This window comes from Rhea pennata, chromosome 8 (genome assembly GCF_028389875.1).
Source record: "Rhea pennata isolate bPtePen1 chromosome 8, bPtePen1.pri, whole genome shotgun sequence".
In the NCBI taxonomy this organism is placed as follows: domain Eukaryota; kingdom Metazoa; phylum Chordata; class Aves; order Rheiformes; family Rheidae; genus Rhea; species Rhea pennata.
In genome coordinates, this window is record NC_084670.1 from 3937843 (window position 1) to 3954338 (window position 16496).

The following is a 16496-nucleotide window of genomic DNA, read 5'->3' on the forward strand; positions in this document are numbered from 1 at the left end:
TTGGGACAGATATGGTAGTGGATTTTGTCACCCTTCATTTTACATACCAAAAATCTACCTACCTTGGAAAAAAATGTCTTTTCTTGCAAGGAATGTGGTTTGGTCCAAACAGAGGGAAGAAGCAGAAGAAAAATAGTAGGTTTAAACTGTCACAGTTCAATTAATAAAGGCTGAATCCATAACTCATGACAAGCAAGCCTGCCATAAACTATGACTGTCTTTTATTCTCTCCCACTAAGCAAAATTCTTATCTAATTTTCATCCAATCCTTATTCAAAAGCAATACCCTGTCCATATTGCAGTACAATTTGCTGTGTTCTTGTTAAGCTCATGAAAAAAGGATAGTGGAGGGGTGAATACACCAAATATCTGACTTTGAAGGTTTATCAACCTTATATAGGTAGCATAGTCCAAGCAGAAACTCTTCTATATCTAAGACTGTAAAAACTGCCCCCACTCCACATTATCTAGGACAGCTTTTTTTTCTCCTTTGACCCTCTACGAGCATCATAGTGGCAAGTCCAAGTATTGCTAATTATTATCAGTACAGCATCTAGAACTGCCACCCAAGAGATCCCCATTTTGCTAAGCTCAGTATAAACAGCGAACAAAGAGATAGTCCTTGCCTCAAAGAGCTTACGATTTACTGGGCCTACCAGGAGAGCAGGAGAAGCACAGCATCTTACTCTCCTGCCAAATATTAAATCTTCAGAGCTCTGCCTTCAACCTGTCATAAATAAAAATGGCAAAAAGTATAAAGTAATTTTGCTGTTCAATTTGTTTCATTTCAAACCCATGAAGAAAAGAATATATTATATACATCTGAGTCCCAAATATAATTTTTCCTAAGTATATAAACCACAGAAAAATATGATTTAGACTTAAAATACCAACTCAGCTCTAACTACAGTGTCAATAATGTAACACGTTGGTAAAGTGTAATTTATTAGCCCCCTTTTAGCCACGGATAATGTAGTACGTCTAAGGAGAGCTTAGGACTAGTGCAGAGTGTAAATAACGGCAAAAAGGAATAATTGGTGGATAAGTATTTATGCACTCAGGACTTACTGGGTCGAAAGTCATAGCCTGATTAAGCCATTGCTTTTCTACAGCCCCCCCCCCCCCCCAATCCACGTTCGTGCACTTTGGATCAGGTCCATCCTGCTGAACAACCGCAGTAACGCTGCGGCCGCTTCAGCTACGAGTCTCGTTCTTCCACTCGTGGGCCAGCGTGCCCCGCTCGCCCCGGACAGCAGCTCCCGGCACACACAGCCGGCGCTCCCCGGCCAGGCGGGCGCTTCCCGTTTCCTCCAAGGGCCACCCACACGTGGAAGGCAAGGAGAACGCTTGAGCCGAAACGTGCCGTGCAGACTGGAGAGTGCATCAGCCCTTGGCGACCGGCTTCTTTGAAGAGCGCAGGAAACTCTATCTTGTGAACATCAGCGGGCTTTAACGCACATGCTGACTTGCAGACAAAGGACCAGCTTTTACAAATATTTTCTAATTAATCCAACCGTGATCTTGAAGATGGAATTTTATTTCCTTTTTTGTGGTTAATTTCTGTATCTATTATGTACTTGGGGAGACTTCATTATCCAATTATTTTATTATTTGTTACACAGAAAATGTATTTGTGAATGGCTCCATTATTTCAGTAGTTAGCCTTTTGGTGCACAGAAAGTTTCCTTTCTGAACAGGCACCCATTCATTCTGCTGCACCATTGTACACTTTATGACTTGCCATACCAAAAAAAAAAAATCTTTTCTTTTTATTTCCTTCAGTGCTTCTATTATTATAATAGTTTAAAAAGTGGCTTCCACTTTATTTATACCACATCATTTGGGTAAAGGATAGCAACCCACAATAAATCTAGTTATTTTCCAAAATAGATTGCTCATTAAATATTGTATATAAAAGAGCCCTTTGAGATTCTGAATAATCCACAAACTATTTTTCAGATATCTCTTTCTACTTAAATAAATAACTGTAATCATGAATGTGAACCAAGTATTGTACTTATAAGGCTGAATTAATAAAAACTGAACTTTATATAAGCCTCTGCTACAGAACATTATGCTGGTGAAAAATTTCAGGTGCAAATAATCAGAGATTACTACACGCTAGGGAATTCACCAATGGTCATGAATATCCTCAATCTACTTCCTTGAGGTAAGTAATATATTCTCTAATATGACATAGTGCAGGATCTGCTATTGTGCTTAGAAGTTTTTACTGAACTGAAAGTCTTCTTCCTGTTCTACTCATATTGCTACTTATCTGTAGGTAAAGAAATTATTTCTTTACTAGTGCTTTTACAGAATGGAGACTATACCACAGTCTGTTAAAATTTTCTGTCTCCTAACTTATATACTTGTGAATTATAGCAATGCTTTCAATGCTTTAAAATCAGTATAGGAGAAAAAGGGAATACCTATATATGATGTCTTTAAGACTTCCCCAGTCTAGCTAACTCAGTCTAGCTGCTGCTAGCAAATATAGATGCTGGATCAGTGAGTGAAAGATCCTAATTTAACTCTATGGCAAAATTGATTCTGCCTCTTAGTTATAATAGGTTCTCCCAGAGATAACTGTAAGTAATAACACTAAGCCTCAGAATTTACTTGAACTTTCTTAAACTGTAGTAGTAATTTAAAATGTGGAGTTCTGTGTTACAGATCAGATCCCTAGCTAGATCTGGAATAATTCCATTAAAACCAGTGGAACTACAAAGATTTCTATCAGCTGTGGTATCAGTATAAACCTCTTGGAAATAAAGCCTGCATTGTTAATTCTGTCACTGGTGAAACGAATGCCACAAGCAACAGAGCAGAGATAACCTAGGTAAGCTGATGAACGACACACAGCATCTCCTAACTTTTACATTAAATTGATTTCAGTCACAACCAGTCAGACTCTATAAAATAAAGTTGAGTCTCTACCTGATTAAGCATCAACACATATTTTTTACAGAAAAAAAAGGGGGAGGGGACACAGCTCTTAAATACAGAACTACTAGAAAGATTCAAAAATTATTGTAAAAGCAAGAAGATATCTGATACAGGGAAGGGCAGAAAACTTGTTCCTGATACAGTGCCCAAGGATAGCGATACAACCTGTCCCAGGAAATCTCTAATCCACAGACTTTTTACAATTTTCTGTTTGAGTTTCGGTAGGTCACGTGGTGATAATCTAGTCCAACCCCCCTGTTCAAAGCATGGTCAGCTAGGTCAGTTTTCAGAAAGTGGGGAAGTGTAACAGGGACAGCATCACTGATCGCTGAACCTCTTCTCACATTTTTCCCAAAGCCTCCAACAATGAATTCTCTCAGGAGACAAGATAGGTACTAACAAAGAAAGACTTTGGTTTAAACCAATGTAGTCATTCTCAGCTTCTTTTGATACGAAGATTACATCTGCATATGGGAGGAAGATGCATCTTCTTCACCATATCTACATATAAATATCAAGAATTATTTGAAAAACCTGTAGCTGACTTCGAATGGCCTGTAACAAGAAAAGAAGAGAATGGCTAATCACTTTACTATTGGTTTAATTCAGACTGTAAAACAGAGACAAGTTTCTTCTTTTCCATCACAATTCCCGTTTGAAATCTGCAAAACCAAAACCAGTCCTTCAGAAACTCTAGGCAAGTGTAGCAGAGTTACCCCAGGAGGGAATAGGCCCACGGTCTCCAAAGGAGGTGTGATCTTATCACCCGCTCTCAGACTGCAGGGAGTGAGTGACCCAGCCTACATGGTCACTACAACTTGGCAATGACAAACGGCTTGGATGAATAATGTGCTTCGAGGCAGAAGATTTTTATCAGCGTGGTCTCCCACGATGCGAACCTGACTTGGACTCTCCTGATTTTTGCCAGTTTCAGTCTTTGAAGAGACTTTGGTAGAGCAAGGCACAGTAATTTGCCGTCCTGTGCCAGCAGAAGAAATAATCAAAGAATGATAAGGAGGAAGAAAAGGCTTTGAAATTTACAGCAATTGAAACAAAATAAAAACAGACAGCTGGCAAAAGGATACTTGAAGCAAAAAAAGGGGGGGGGGGATGAACAAAGACAGAGGAAGAAGTAAAAACAGTAAGAAAGGGAAAAAAAACAAGCTGGAAAGATGTGAGAATGAAGGCTAAAATGTATCCTTTCAGGGAAAGAACATGAAGCATACGCATTACTTAAGACCACTGAAAATGCCTGGGATTAAATCGTTTCTGGGTAAAGTTCAATCTAGAGAGGCAGCCAAAGACTTGCATTGGTTTGCAGACCTTATCAGGAGCGAGTGCCACATGGCCTTTGTCCTGGCCTCCCAAGAACAGGGGAACTTGATCCAGAAAGAGTGAAACACGCAGCAGAAAGACGCTGAAAAGGAAGGATTTCCGTTGCTTTGGCTCTGCTCCATAACTATGCAAAGGACTACGCTGTCTGATAACGTTTATATTTTTTTAATGTTGAAGAATCTGCAGTTAGAATAATTTTGCTTGCTAGCAAATGCTAAGGAGCAGCTGCAAACTGCCCTGTAGATCCTGTCTGGAGAACTCGTTGGAGCCACGGAGCAACATGTGTGACACTCAGAAGCCTGCACGATCACCTATATATGTGCTTATCTGCGAATATGTACTCACTTGAAAGAATGATCTTTGGTAACACGGCAACTAATTCTGTCAGGCCCTTTAAAACCCAGGTTAGTATGTGAGTACTAAACGATCTGGCTGCCCCCTTCATAGAGTAGCGATTTATTGATGAGGAACAGAAAATCTGTTTGAAAAGCTAATATTGCTGTTACTCTTCAGAGTACCATGTGTTTTTCCACTCCAGTTTTTCTGAACAGTTAACTGAAATCCCCATATTGCTTTCCTCATTCATAGCAAAACCTCACAGCATTAAGAAAACCACAGATACTGTAATAAGTCATGACTCATATCATCCAACATCACCCGAGCAGGAATTACACATTTTACTGTAAGGATATCTAGGCCATCTCTACATCTAACCTTTTATCTAGAATAAGGCCAAAACATATCACTTTCAGTATAGCGGGAAAAAGGAAGTTTTTGTGGTTAAAGCAAAGGCCAATGAGTCAGATGATGTGGGTTCTCTTTCCAGGCCTCACGCAGACTTCCTATGTGACTTTGACTGAATCACTTCACTTCTCTGTGCCTCAGTTTTCACATCTGCAGAAAGGATGTCAGGATGTCAGATCCATTCATCTTGGTTTCTCAAATTTTTCGAGACATCCGGGTGGGACATGCAAAGTGTTATTGTAACTACCATGAATCTGTTACTCCACTGTGAACTGAATGATTGCCTGCTTCCAGAGGGAGAAGAAAGGCAGGAGAAAGGCCAGCTTCAGATCCAAAAAATGAAGATATATTCTAAAGGAGCGGCTCACCTCTGGTTTGACCAGAAGTGAAGTAGATCAAGGAGTGCAGTAGTACAGGCCCATGGAGAAGTAAACAGTGAGAGACCTCTGAAATCCCTTGACCTTACTCTAGCTTATTGCATTGTGCTAGATCAGATGCAGCAGTCTTTTTTTATTTATAATTCACAGACATATAATTAAATCTTGCACATTCATTTTGAGAAAGCACAATAGCTAAACCACTAACTCTTAAGCATAGTCTAGTAGTGGCATTTGGAGAGTCAGCCACACTCTCTCACCTATGCTGGCAAACACATTACTCTGGCTGTGAAGGAAACCACAATGTGGGAAGGAAAGCCTACAAAAGAATGAAAACAGAAAGTGTCTAAGGCCTTGGCAGAAGGACACTAAATAAAATAGAGAGTGGTGACTCATTTTGGCAGTGAATCCACCTCAACCCCTTCAAAGGCTTTGGCAAGAGTCCTCGGAGGAGACCCCAGGCTTTTGCCAAGCCACAAAACACCACAATTATTATCGCAGCAGTCATCAACAAAACAGATTTTGTAAACTGACTTGTTGGCACATAGATTAAAGAAGCTATAAAAAGGAATAACAGCTGTTTGGGTTGCCCTATGCAGAAAGTTACTATATAAAAGTACTTTTACACATATCATATATATGTACACACAGATGCACATGATGTGTACATGAAGAATATACAAACAAGCAAAAGTGCCAAAAGCTTCTGAAGGATTTTGTTTCTATTCATGGAAGATGAATTTGCAGGTTTGAAAACTTGCAAACTAAGGACCTGATTCTCTTCTCAGTCTTACCAGTTTCACATTACCTTCTCGACACAGCAGCATAACGGCATCAGAATCCAGAACAAATCATGGCTTCTTAAAGCAAAGTACAATAGATCTAATTCTCTTCCTCTTTACTAGGGCATAAATCAAGAGAAACATTTTATATCAAGGAGTTGCACTGAACGTGAGAGGATAAAATGACCCGGAGATCAGTTAGTCTAAGCTACAACACAGAAATGTCCTAATGGCCCCCAGATGTATAATGTTCAAATGTTATGTTCAATTTTCATAAACTAGGCATGTTTGAATAATTATATAAATTAACGAACATTCAACCTTAGCAGTTTAAAATTGGGTTCACAGCAGATGATGATGGTTTGTCTACCTAGGCCTGCAACACAAAGGCAAGAATCATGCAGCAGAATAAATTCCTAAATTCAGTCAGAAAAGAGGCGATGCACGATTTTTATGGCAGCATCCACACTGCAGAGAGGTTCAGCATTTCTGAAAGCTTGTTTTTTAATTTAAAGCAGATGAAACACTGTCCTTTAAATTTATAGTTTTTGATTAAAGCAGCAGAAGGAAAGAGAGACAAAACTGAGAACATGACACCAGTATCCTGCTTTAATCTTTCTTTAAAACTTCATTAGGGACAGCAGTGTTCACCTGTAGATTTCCACAATGATTTCTTTACCATCTTGATGAGCAAGACACAAAGTACTTTTACTGAATTTAAACTGTTCTAAATTTTGGTAATAAATAATATTCTAACACCCTGAAAACAAGTTTCAGAGAATCTGTTTTATAACTCAGTGCATGCATGTGCTCAATTAAAACTCCACACGCCCTGAATTGGTATCTGATAGTTTTTTTAGAGGCCACGTGCCTTAAATTTATCTTTTTACCAAAGAATCAAGAGTTCAGATTACATCATTAAAAATAATACCCTGTTCCACAGAATTCCTGTGGATATGTATAGGTTGGCAGTGAAAGAGGGTGAACCTGAACTGAACGGATGTTTATAACTTCTACGCAGGCATAAAAGCGTAGGTTATGGGAGAAATGCATGAACAGACATCAAACATAAAACAGCTGCATCTTTGTGACTTTCTGTGCAAGGAACATTTTGGGGTCCTTGCAAGTAGCAGCGATGTGGCAGTGCCAGCAAGGATCTGGAAGAGTGGGCACGAAGCAGTCGGACTTAGGTGCCGACCACGTTGTTTGGTTTAATTCCTTCGAAGTGACTGACCGAGGAGCGGTGCTTGCCTTTCCGCTGCTTTCTAAAAGGCTGCACGTACACGGAGGTAACCCTAGACACGGCAAACGCCCAGCAGATGAAAAGCGACAAGTTGCTGGTTGAGAGGGAGACTAGGAGAATGGAGGGTATTGTATTTACTAATATAATCCACCTGAATATAGGTATTTGCACAGAAAGAAAGACTCTACCATTCTGTTATTTTAGCTACAAATATTTTCCAGCTGCATAAAGAACCACTTAATATTTTCAAAATTACATGCCCTTCGACGTTTTGTTTATTTGCAAGCTCAATCCAGAAATTCTGAAGTAGGAGCACAACTGCAGTTTATACATGCGGGCAAGCGTTCAGCACGGGGAAGTCCTAATATAAATAAAATCTTCTTGTTTTTTTTTTTTAAGCTTGTAGATCTCGCTATTCACCTTTTAATCTTATCCTTTGCTTTCTTCATTTTCTATGGGTTTTGTTTTTTTCTCCCCCCACAGCACCCTTGGACTCCATAATGCATTATACAGACACAAAACGAACTAACGCGCCAGCAGAAGTCGTCGGCTTCACCTATCCAAGTATTTAAAAAGCTTCCAAGCACACACTGTCTCCTGTGTAGCCTGGAGATCCCTGTTGAGCCCGTGCCAAGTCCCTGAAAAGTTGGACACTGCATCCGGTATTTACACTAAGCTAAAATTCTAATCAGCACTAACAGCAGTGTGTTTTAATTCACCCTTATGATTTTATTTCAATCTGCTAAGTAGCACAACTGCCAGAAAGAAACTGCTATAAACTCCAGTAAACAAATGCAAAAAAAAAAAAAAAAAAAAAAAAAAAAAAAAAGGAGAAAAGAAAAAAAAAGGAAAAAAGAAAAAAAATCTTAAACCTGTGGTAGATAAAGTTTGCAGCAGTGCAGACACGCAGTCCGAAAGGAAAGTCTGAAGCATCGGTCGAAGCTGCCCTGGGCTGAGTTCATTTCAAATATCCTACCTTCCACTTTTTTTCTTTCTTCTTTCTTTCTTTCTTTCTTTTTTTTCTTTTTTTTTTTTCCCAGTGTGTTTGGTACTTTCTAGCCAAGGAAGGAAAACACTAATGTTATTTTACACCGGCGATTTCACCTCACGTCCTCCCCTACGCAGCTTTCTGCCAAGTACTGTGAAACAAGAACACAGTAACTACTTGAATCTCTGGATGACACTATAAATCGTAGTGCCAAGAGGCTGGTGCCAAGTCCGGCATCTTCCTTATTTGGGGGGGGGGGGGTGGAGGAAGAAAGAAAGAAAGAAAAATCGGCAGGAAAATTCTGCAAAGTTGGTCACCATTTTGGACCTGTTCAGTGCAGTCAGACCTTGGCAGCCATCTTACAGCTTGGCAACCATTTTGAGAATGTGCCTGGCAAGCTCTCAGAGCTCGCCGACGCTGTTTCAACAGCGCGCTGGTTAAATATAGTCCAAATTAAACAATACCATGTAATATCAGGTAAACTCACCCTTAATAAATCCACCCAGCACGGCGGTTTACAAGAACACCGTTAAAGAGCGAGGGGCACCGCGCTTTCGCCCCGGCGAGGCCGCCACACGCCTTAACCCTTTCCCGGGCACTGCGCACCCGCGGCCGGCGGCGAAACGGGAGGGACCGCGGGGCGCAGGACACCGAACAGATTCGCCCTTTTAGCTGCTGCCGAACGAGGACACGGAAAGTAGCTGGAGGACAGGAGGCAGGAGAAGGAAATCCCGTGTTGGGGGAAGACAGAGGTTTTCAAGGAGACCGTACACAAGTAAACAAGCAGCCGGTTGTATAAGAAAAACCACTCTCACGGTTTTAATTTCCTGGTGGACTTTTCCATGTGTTCCCGTCTCAGGAAAAAAAAAAAAAAAATAAAGTTTTGAGGAGAAAGATCTGTTCCAGCAGCCAGGCATCTTAGAGCAGCGCGGTTTATTTAGAGCCCAGCTCTGGGGCAGGTTGTGAGCAAGCACCTTCCTCCGTCTCCCCACCCCGCCGGGGCAGCGCGACTTGGACCCTGGGCCGTTCACTCTGGCAGCGCCAAGGTCCGAACGAGGACTTCGTGCCCGTTGCAGAAAGGCGCGGTTGTGAGAAACCGCTTTGGGCCAGAATTAGGAAAACCGTTTAAGAGATAGAGGCTGGAGGCCAGGACGGGCCGGACAGTCCCACGGGGAAGCGCGTTAGCATCGCGCCGTGGGAAGAACGGGGAGCCGGCGAGGAGGTATTTTGACTATATTTCTCTCAGTATTTTAAACAATCCTTTTGCTGAAGAAGTTCATTTTTCATATTTAATGTAGTGTAAACACATTTAATAACTTCATGAGGAATGCGGGGCGAGTGTTTTTACAGAACAAACAGTGCTATCTCCACGACTGCTTTAGAAAAGTTTAGTCTACATGAGCTCTACCTCCATAACCCTATTTGAATAAAACTTAAAAGCTAATATATAGGTAAAACTCAACACTTGGAAAACTGAGTGTGCAAAAAGGCAAATATTTGAAGACACTAAACAGTATCCAAGCATTAAAATGACATTTTGGGGAAGCGTTTAATATCTGAAGACAAATGTCCATTGGAAATGCTTGCTACACACATTACATTCTGCTTCTTATCTTGAAATAATTTACAGTGGAACGGAAAAGATCAAGTTTATGCTCTATTAGCATAAAGTTTAAACTATAAGGGTTTTTGACCTTGAAGTCTGAATTAAATAATGTCTGAGATTTTTTTTCTCACTCTTTTTCTTGCCCTTTTGAAATTTTAATTTGGAAAAAAAAATTTAAAAGCCAACTAATTAAGTATAATTTCATAGTGAATGAAATAAATTAATTAAACCATAATTGAAATGACAATATTAAATATGAAAATATTATGCCAGAGTAGATCAGAATAGAGTCTTGACACTGCTGGATATCTTTTATATTGAAGGACAGTATCTGCAGTCGCATGACGTCAGCTGGGCTAGAATAGTTGGGAATGCATTGATAAATTGCTCCATCGATTCTGTTCTGCTTCACTTACCATAATTATAGCACAGTAATGGATGACATGAGTGATATATTTTTACTTTAGAGAAAAGCCAAGAGTTTGCCTGTTTCTTTATGAGATTAGACCAAATCCTTTCAATTAATACAGCATGATTGATACCTAAAAGTGTACTAGGGTAAGATACTTGCTTCATGTGCACATCTTTAAACGTTATTGGTTAAATATTGAAACACAATTCAAAGAGCAGTTTCAGTGCCTTAAGTAACAGTGTCATTTTGGTAATATAAAAGATGTTGTATCATCACAATTTTCAAAGGCTTTTCTAGGCCCATTTTAAGTATTTTGTTTTTCTTAGATTGAAAAATCACATTTGCACTTAATATGCACATAAGTCAGGTTGACTTAAGCATTTCTCCTGGAATAATGCTTTACAGGACCAGTGAAGTCCCTCGGAGGGCTACTAACCATTATGTTGGGATATAGAGGGGGAGGCCTGGATTATGCTTCCCAAAATACATAAGATCCAGGTTCTGTTTTCAGCTGCTCTTCATTGAAATCAACTCCCCTGGAAGCCAACTGATGAGGTGCACGTGTAGATCTAAGGACAGAACTTCCTTCTGACTACTTGTCCAAATCTGCAAATATCTATTCATAAGACTATGGGTGAGAATAAAACATAGCAGGTGAAGTAAATAAAGAGAAGTCTGGGATGTTTTATGTTGCTGAGGAACTGCCACGCTGGTGCACAGCCATTTATCCCTCCTCCAGGTCTGCTGGCATTAGAAGAAAGACAGCAGTAACCTACAAGGATTCCTCAGCAACAGGGTATAGAGCTATCTGCACTCCCCTGCTCAGCCTAAACTTCAAAAGTTTAAGGTAGTTTTAAATGCTGAAACATGTTTCGTCTCCCTTCCAATATTCTATTAGCATAACTAACAATAATTCTGGGTAGTTATATTATCTTAATTTTAAACTTTTTTAGTATATGTTTCAGAAAAAAATTCACTGTAATCCTAATGCTTTAGGAACAAATAACCCAATTATCTCACTCTACTGGCAAGAAGCAAGAGAGGAAACGCATCCTTGCAGAGCAGATGTGGAGAAAGATGCTAATAGGTGAGGCAGAGAGGCACTATCACAAAAGACAAGTCCATATAAAAGGGATGCACAGGAGAAGACTCTCTTACGAATATTGGTTAAGATGATTGATGATATGCAGAAAAGACTTGCACGTTTCTCACAACTCTGGCTTCCCTCGTGATACAGGCACTTCCTTGTGAATGGAGAAAACATACATTGTAAATTACCATACCCACATATTCTCATTACTTCAGCTGTTCCTTTTTGGAAAATAATACCAAAAGAATTCTAAATGGGTGATTTTTTTTTAATTGATAAAACTTTTTCCGACTAGTCCATTATAACCACATGCTGAATAATTTCTACTCAAAGGTGAATAAAAAAATAACCAGAACCAATAAAGTTTGACCCTGATCCATTTGAATGACTTCATGAATATTTGTGGGGAAAAAGACAACTTTCTTGAAACATTGCCCTATTTCACATAGCATTTTTGTCACTATATATTTCAAAAAACACAAACAATATCTGAAAAAAATTTAACTTGTCCCTTCCCCGTAAACAGTAAGAGATTGATCTGTACTTATAACTGTTGAATTCATTCCCTTCTTGTGTTACAATGGCTGTCACTGGAAATAAAGTGTAACTTGGGATGGCTGTGGCAGCTATCAAACTTCCTCTGACACATTAGAGTGTCTGAAACCCAGACACCCAAGGTTTACAGCAGAAAACTCCAGCATGTAGCGAACAACTCAAAACCAACTATCGACTATCCTATTGATTTCTGGTGGGGAAACCAAGACAGGAAAAGCACCAGAAAAGATAGGATTTCTTTTAGTCTCCTCATCTCTAACTTAGTGGCTGCCAAAGTCAGGTCTTCTCAGACTTAAGCCATCAGAGGTTTGTTTTGCAGCTAGCCAGGATGTCTGCCTAAGATAATTCAAGCTGAAAGCAGACAATGTGCAGTGGGAGCTGATTAGCCACTGACTTCCAGCATGACCTGTCTCAGTCCCAGAAGAAGCTTCTTGACAGTAAGATATGGAGGCTACAGCACAGCTGAAAAAAAAATATGGTTATCTTCTCAGATGGTATTTGAGGACATCTGACTTTCACACTTAGCCAATTAAGAGAGACAGTTTTTTCAACTGGCAAGTTTGAACAGTGGATTTTAAAATATTTGAGCATATACTGCAACAAGAGGTTTAAAAGAGATTATTCTCAAAAACTCTCTGCAGCCAATATGAAATTTAGTAAGGATCAAATAAACCTTAAAATAATTCACAGTATGGAAAGAAGGTGTTAAAAAGGCCATGTATTTTTCATTTCTTTTTCTTCATCAGTCAGTCCATTGCGTGTTTCAGTAACTCTGCAGAAAGTATTCCAGATCTGCATCTGTGTAGCTGAAGGCACTTTTGACCTTATGTGAAGGCTGGGAAAATAATAACTTTAGGTGTGATTTTGATCATTCATAATTTAAAAAGAAACATCTCAAGTTTGCTGCAGATCATCTGTTTCACTCATTATATTCGTATCCTAGCTAGTATTTTCATATTTAATTTTGAAATTGCATGGCCCCCGTTCAAAATGAAGAAAAGATTCTGAAGCCCACGGATTTGGTAGCTGAATCTCAGCCACAGGAGCACCCTTCTCCAATTATAAAGTATATGGTTAGGGTGTAAATCCTAGTGCATGTTTTATACTGGAAGTTGCAATGTTAGCAAAACATTCAAGAAACCTCTGAAGATCTGTAAAATCATGATAAGTTTTTTGTCAAAAATCAGAAACACTTTCTGCCTTTAAGAATGTGACTATGCCACAGTTTTAGAGCAAGACCATCATCTGTTATTTTAAATTGGTTATGTTAATGGGATGCAAAGTCCAAAGTATTTCACATATATGAACCACTCTATTGCTCCCTTTTGTAAAGCTAAAGCATTTTTATACAGTTCTGCAGGAGCAGAGACCATGATGTCTGGAATGTTTTGATCTTATCTGAAGTTTTTAATAACTTTCTTTTTTATATATTACATATTTTACATTTTTTATTTCAAAACTCACTTTGCAGCTGTTTATTTCCTCCTAGCTCTGTAGGATTCTGCTCATCTCCAGGTCCCCGAAGGACAGAAACTGAGCTGCTCATTCCCGGCAGCAGCAGTCTTGCCCCAAGGGGGTGCTGCAGAAGTGTGAGGCACCCACAGCTTCATCCACTGAGGAAGAGGAGTCAGAGCTGCTGGGCTGCAGTGGGGCCACGGCCAGGACACCCAGGAGGCAGCTGCTCGCTGGGCAGCACTGCAGACGCTTTACAGCTGCCTCCTGCACAGCATTCCCAAGAAAGTGATGTGACTCCCCCTTGGCAATGAATCCACCTTCTGAGATACAGGAATCAAATTGCAGTGCACTTAAACAGTCAGGCTGAATCAAGTCCTGAGGACTTTTTAATTTTCTTTTTAACAGCGAAGAGAAAATATGAGTGTATACTTCTATAAAACTACACCAAACTACTATATAAACACTGCATGGTGGAGTGGATATTTTAGTTTATGGTGGGACAGCAGGAATAAGCTTATAAATCTAAGGCCCAGGGTCAATGCTTAAGACGAGATTATCTCTAAGCTTTACTTACACATTCTATTTTGGCCCAACAATTTACAAAGTATTTCTGGAAAAGAGAATAGTCCCTCCTCATCCCTGCTGGCACAGGGCACATGGCAAGATGCATCTTCCTGAAAGAAAAGGGCTAACGCATAAGAAGCAACGGTAAGTTCCAGTTGAAGCTGTCAGGAAGCCAACCTGACTTGAGCTGCAATAGAGATAAAATAAATCTACTCAGCTTCAGTCCAAGTAGATTCTTTCTAGCTAATGACACAGGCTTTCATGTAACTTCATCATCTATTGGACTGCCTGCTACAACCCTCACCCTAACAGCTTCACCTCAAGCCGTGATCTGTGAGGGCTTCTTCTGAAACAAACCCACACAAAGTTTCTCTGAAGCAATGTTTTTCTGAACTGAGCAAGATGCAACTCTGCTTCCACCCACGTAATAACCTTTGCACATGCCCACAGGCACATGACCAAAGCATATGAAAATGCATAAACCAAATATTCCAGTTGCCAAAAGCATAGATCAAAAAGGAAAATGGGACAGAAATTTCAAAGGGGCCTCAATATAACTAGCAAACTGTGTCTGCAAATCTGTTATCTCCATGGTTTTTCTCAAGTACGTAACTTACAGGTGCTATTGTAGAGGCTGCTGTCTAAAACTAGGCCCATTCACTTCTAGCTATATCATCAAAATCACAAAATGAGGTTGTAAAGTAGGAATAACCTTATAACAATATGGTGTTTGAGGAAGGAGATTCTTAGTACACAAAAAATATCAGAAGGGATCATCAAAACATTATGAGATATACTAAAATGGAATTCCTGTTAAGATGGTAACTTACATTTATATACAAAAGCAATAGATTTAAAGTGTGCTTGTTAATGTTCACAAAATTATTTTACTGACAGGCATTCAGAGAGCATAATAAGGAAGTGGTATGGGTAACAAACCAACTATTTTAAATAATATTAAATGTTTTATTAAAGATAAGTTAATAGTATAGATTAATAAGCAGCACATATGTGTTCTCTGGCTTTGTACTCCAGTGGCCAAGGAAGAGAAAACAGCAAGGGGAATCTGGAGGTTTGAAATTTACAGCTGCACAGTCTCACGGCTAAGTAACCGGGTGCCGAGCAGGGCTCACCGCAGCGGGGTTAACTGAACCCCCCCGACAGAGACACGTTCCCAGCCTCACTCCCAAGGTTTGCTGGGACACACTCCTAGGCTCCTCAATAGCAAGTGGCTCCCTGTGATCAGCACGATAAGCGTTATATTAAAATCCTTTTTTAGCACATAAGAGGGACACTTTCCAGACCTGCAAGCTCCAGAACACTTCCTAGAAGGGAAGTTAAGCTTCTATCATGAAACCGTTTCCAGAATACACCCATAAAAAGGAGGGTGGATACATTTGTTTGCTCTTTTTTTCTCCTTGGACTGAGAGGCACATGACAGAAAACCGAGCGGGATCAAGTCCAAAGAACTATCCTCTTTAAGGATACACTACGTGGTATCATCAGCGAGTCTCAGCCAATATTGGCTAACAGTCTCTGTCTGTTTGCCAAGCAGAAGTTTGCCATGTTAAACTGTCACTACAATGCCACCTTGAAGAGGCGTTATCATCACTCTTGCGATGATACACGGCAACCGTGAACGGAAACCACGGCTGAAGCTTACACATCTGAGCAACAGACAATCCTGGTGCTGCGGATAAGTAACCCAGCAGACAGCACTGCAGGCTTATCGCGGTGGCAATCCAGGAGCCCTCTGAAAGAGGGACTGCTCCTTCACATGGATGTGCCCTGCAGTAGAAATTGTACTATTTCATGACCTTCTAATAGGTTGGATTTTATTAAAAATATGAGAATCCAGAAACTCATTTTTTAAAAATTTATTGTTTCTCTGGTCTGCATACTGTGTAAAAGCACAAGAGAAAGTCACAAAGTTACTTAAGTATCTCATGGAACTGACACTGACCTAAAATACCCTCGACAAAAATCCATTCCTAGGCACCTACCCCAAGAGCCTCACAGGTAAGGGACAAGGAGACAGCCAACACAGAGGCCACAAAGCAGATGCTAGATTTCCCCGTTCAAGACTTTTCTTGACATTGGATCAGACATATAAAACCTAGGGAAAGGAGAGCATTACACCAGACAGAAGTGCTATATGCTGCTAGAGACAAGGCTCACCATATGGGAAAATACTTACATAATATACCTGAAGAGCTTAGCCAGGATTACTGCACAAACCCCTCATTAATATGGCAAAGTTATAACCCGAGCATAGAGAAAGCAGGACCTGAAATTTGATTAGATACAGAGCGGGAACTTTTTTTTTAATAACGATGACTGTATAATATTGACCTTAGTAATTACAGACTGGAAAAGTGAACTTTGCATTAAGGGCA

The 16496-nt window shown here is 40.0% G+C and overlaps 1 protein-coding gene across 9 annotated transcripts in view; it reads right to left on the bottom strand.

The window, feature by feature from the left end:
- The window catches only part of NFIA (nuclear factor I A), a 234484-nt gene that overhangs the window by 124494 nt on the left and 93494 nt on the right, over nucleotides 1–16496 (bottom strand). The window lies entirely within an intron of this gene.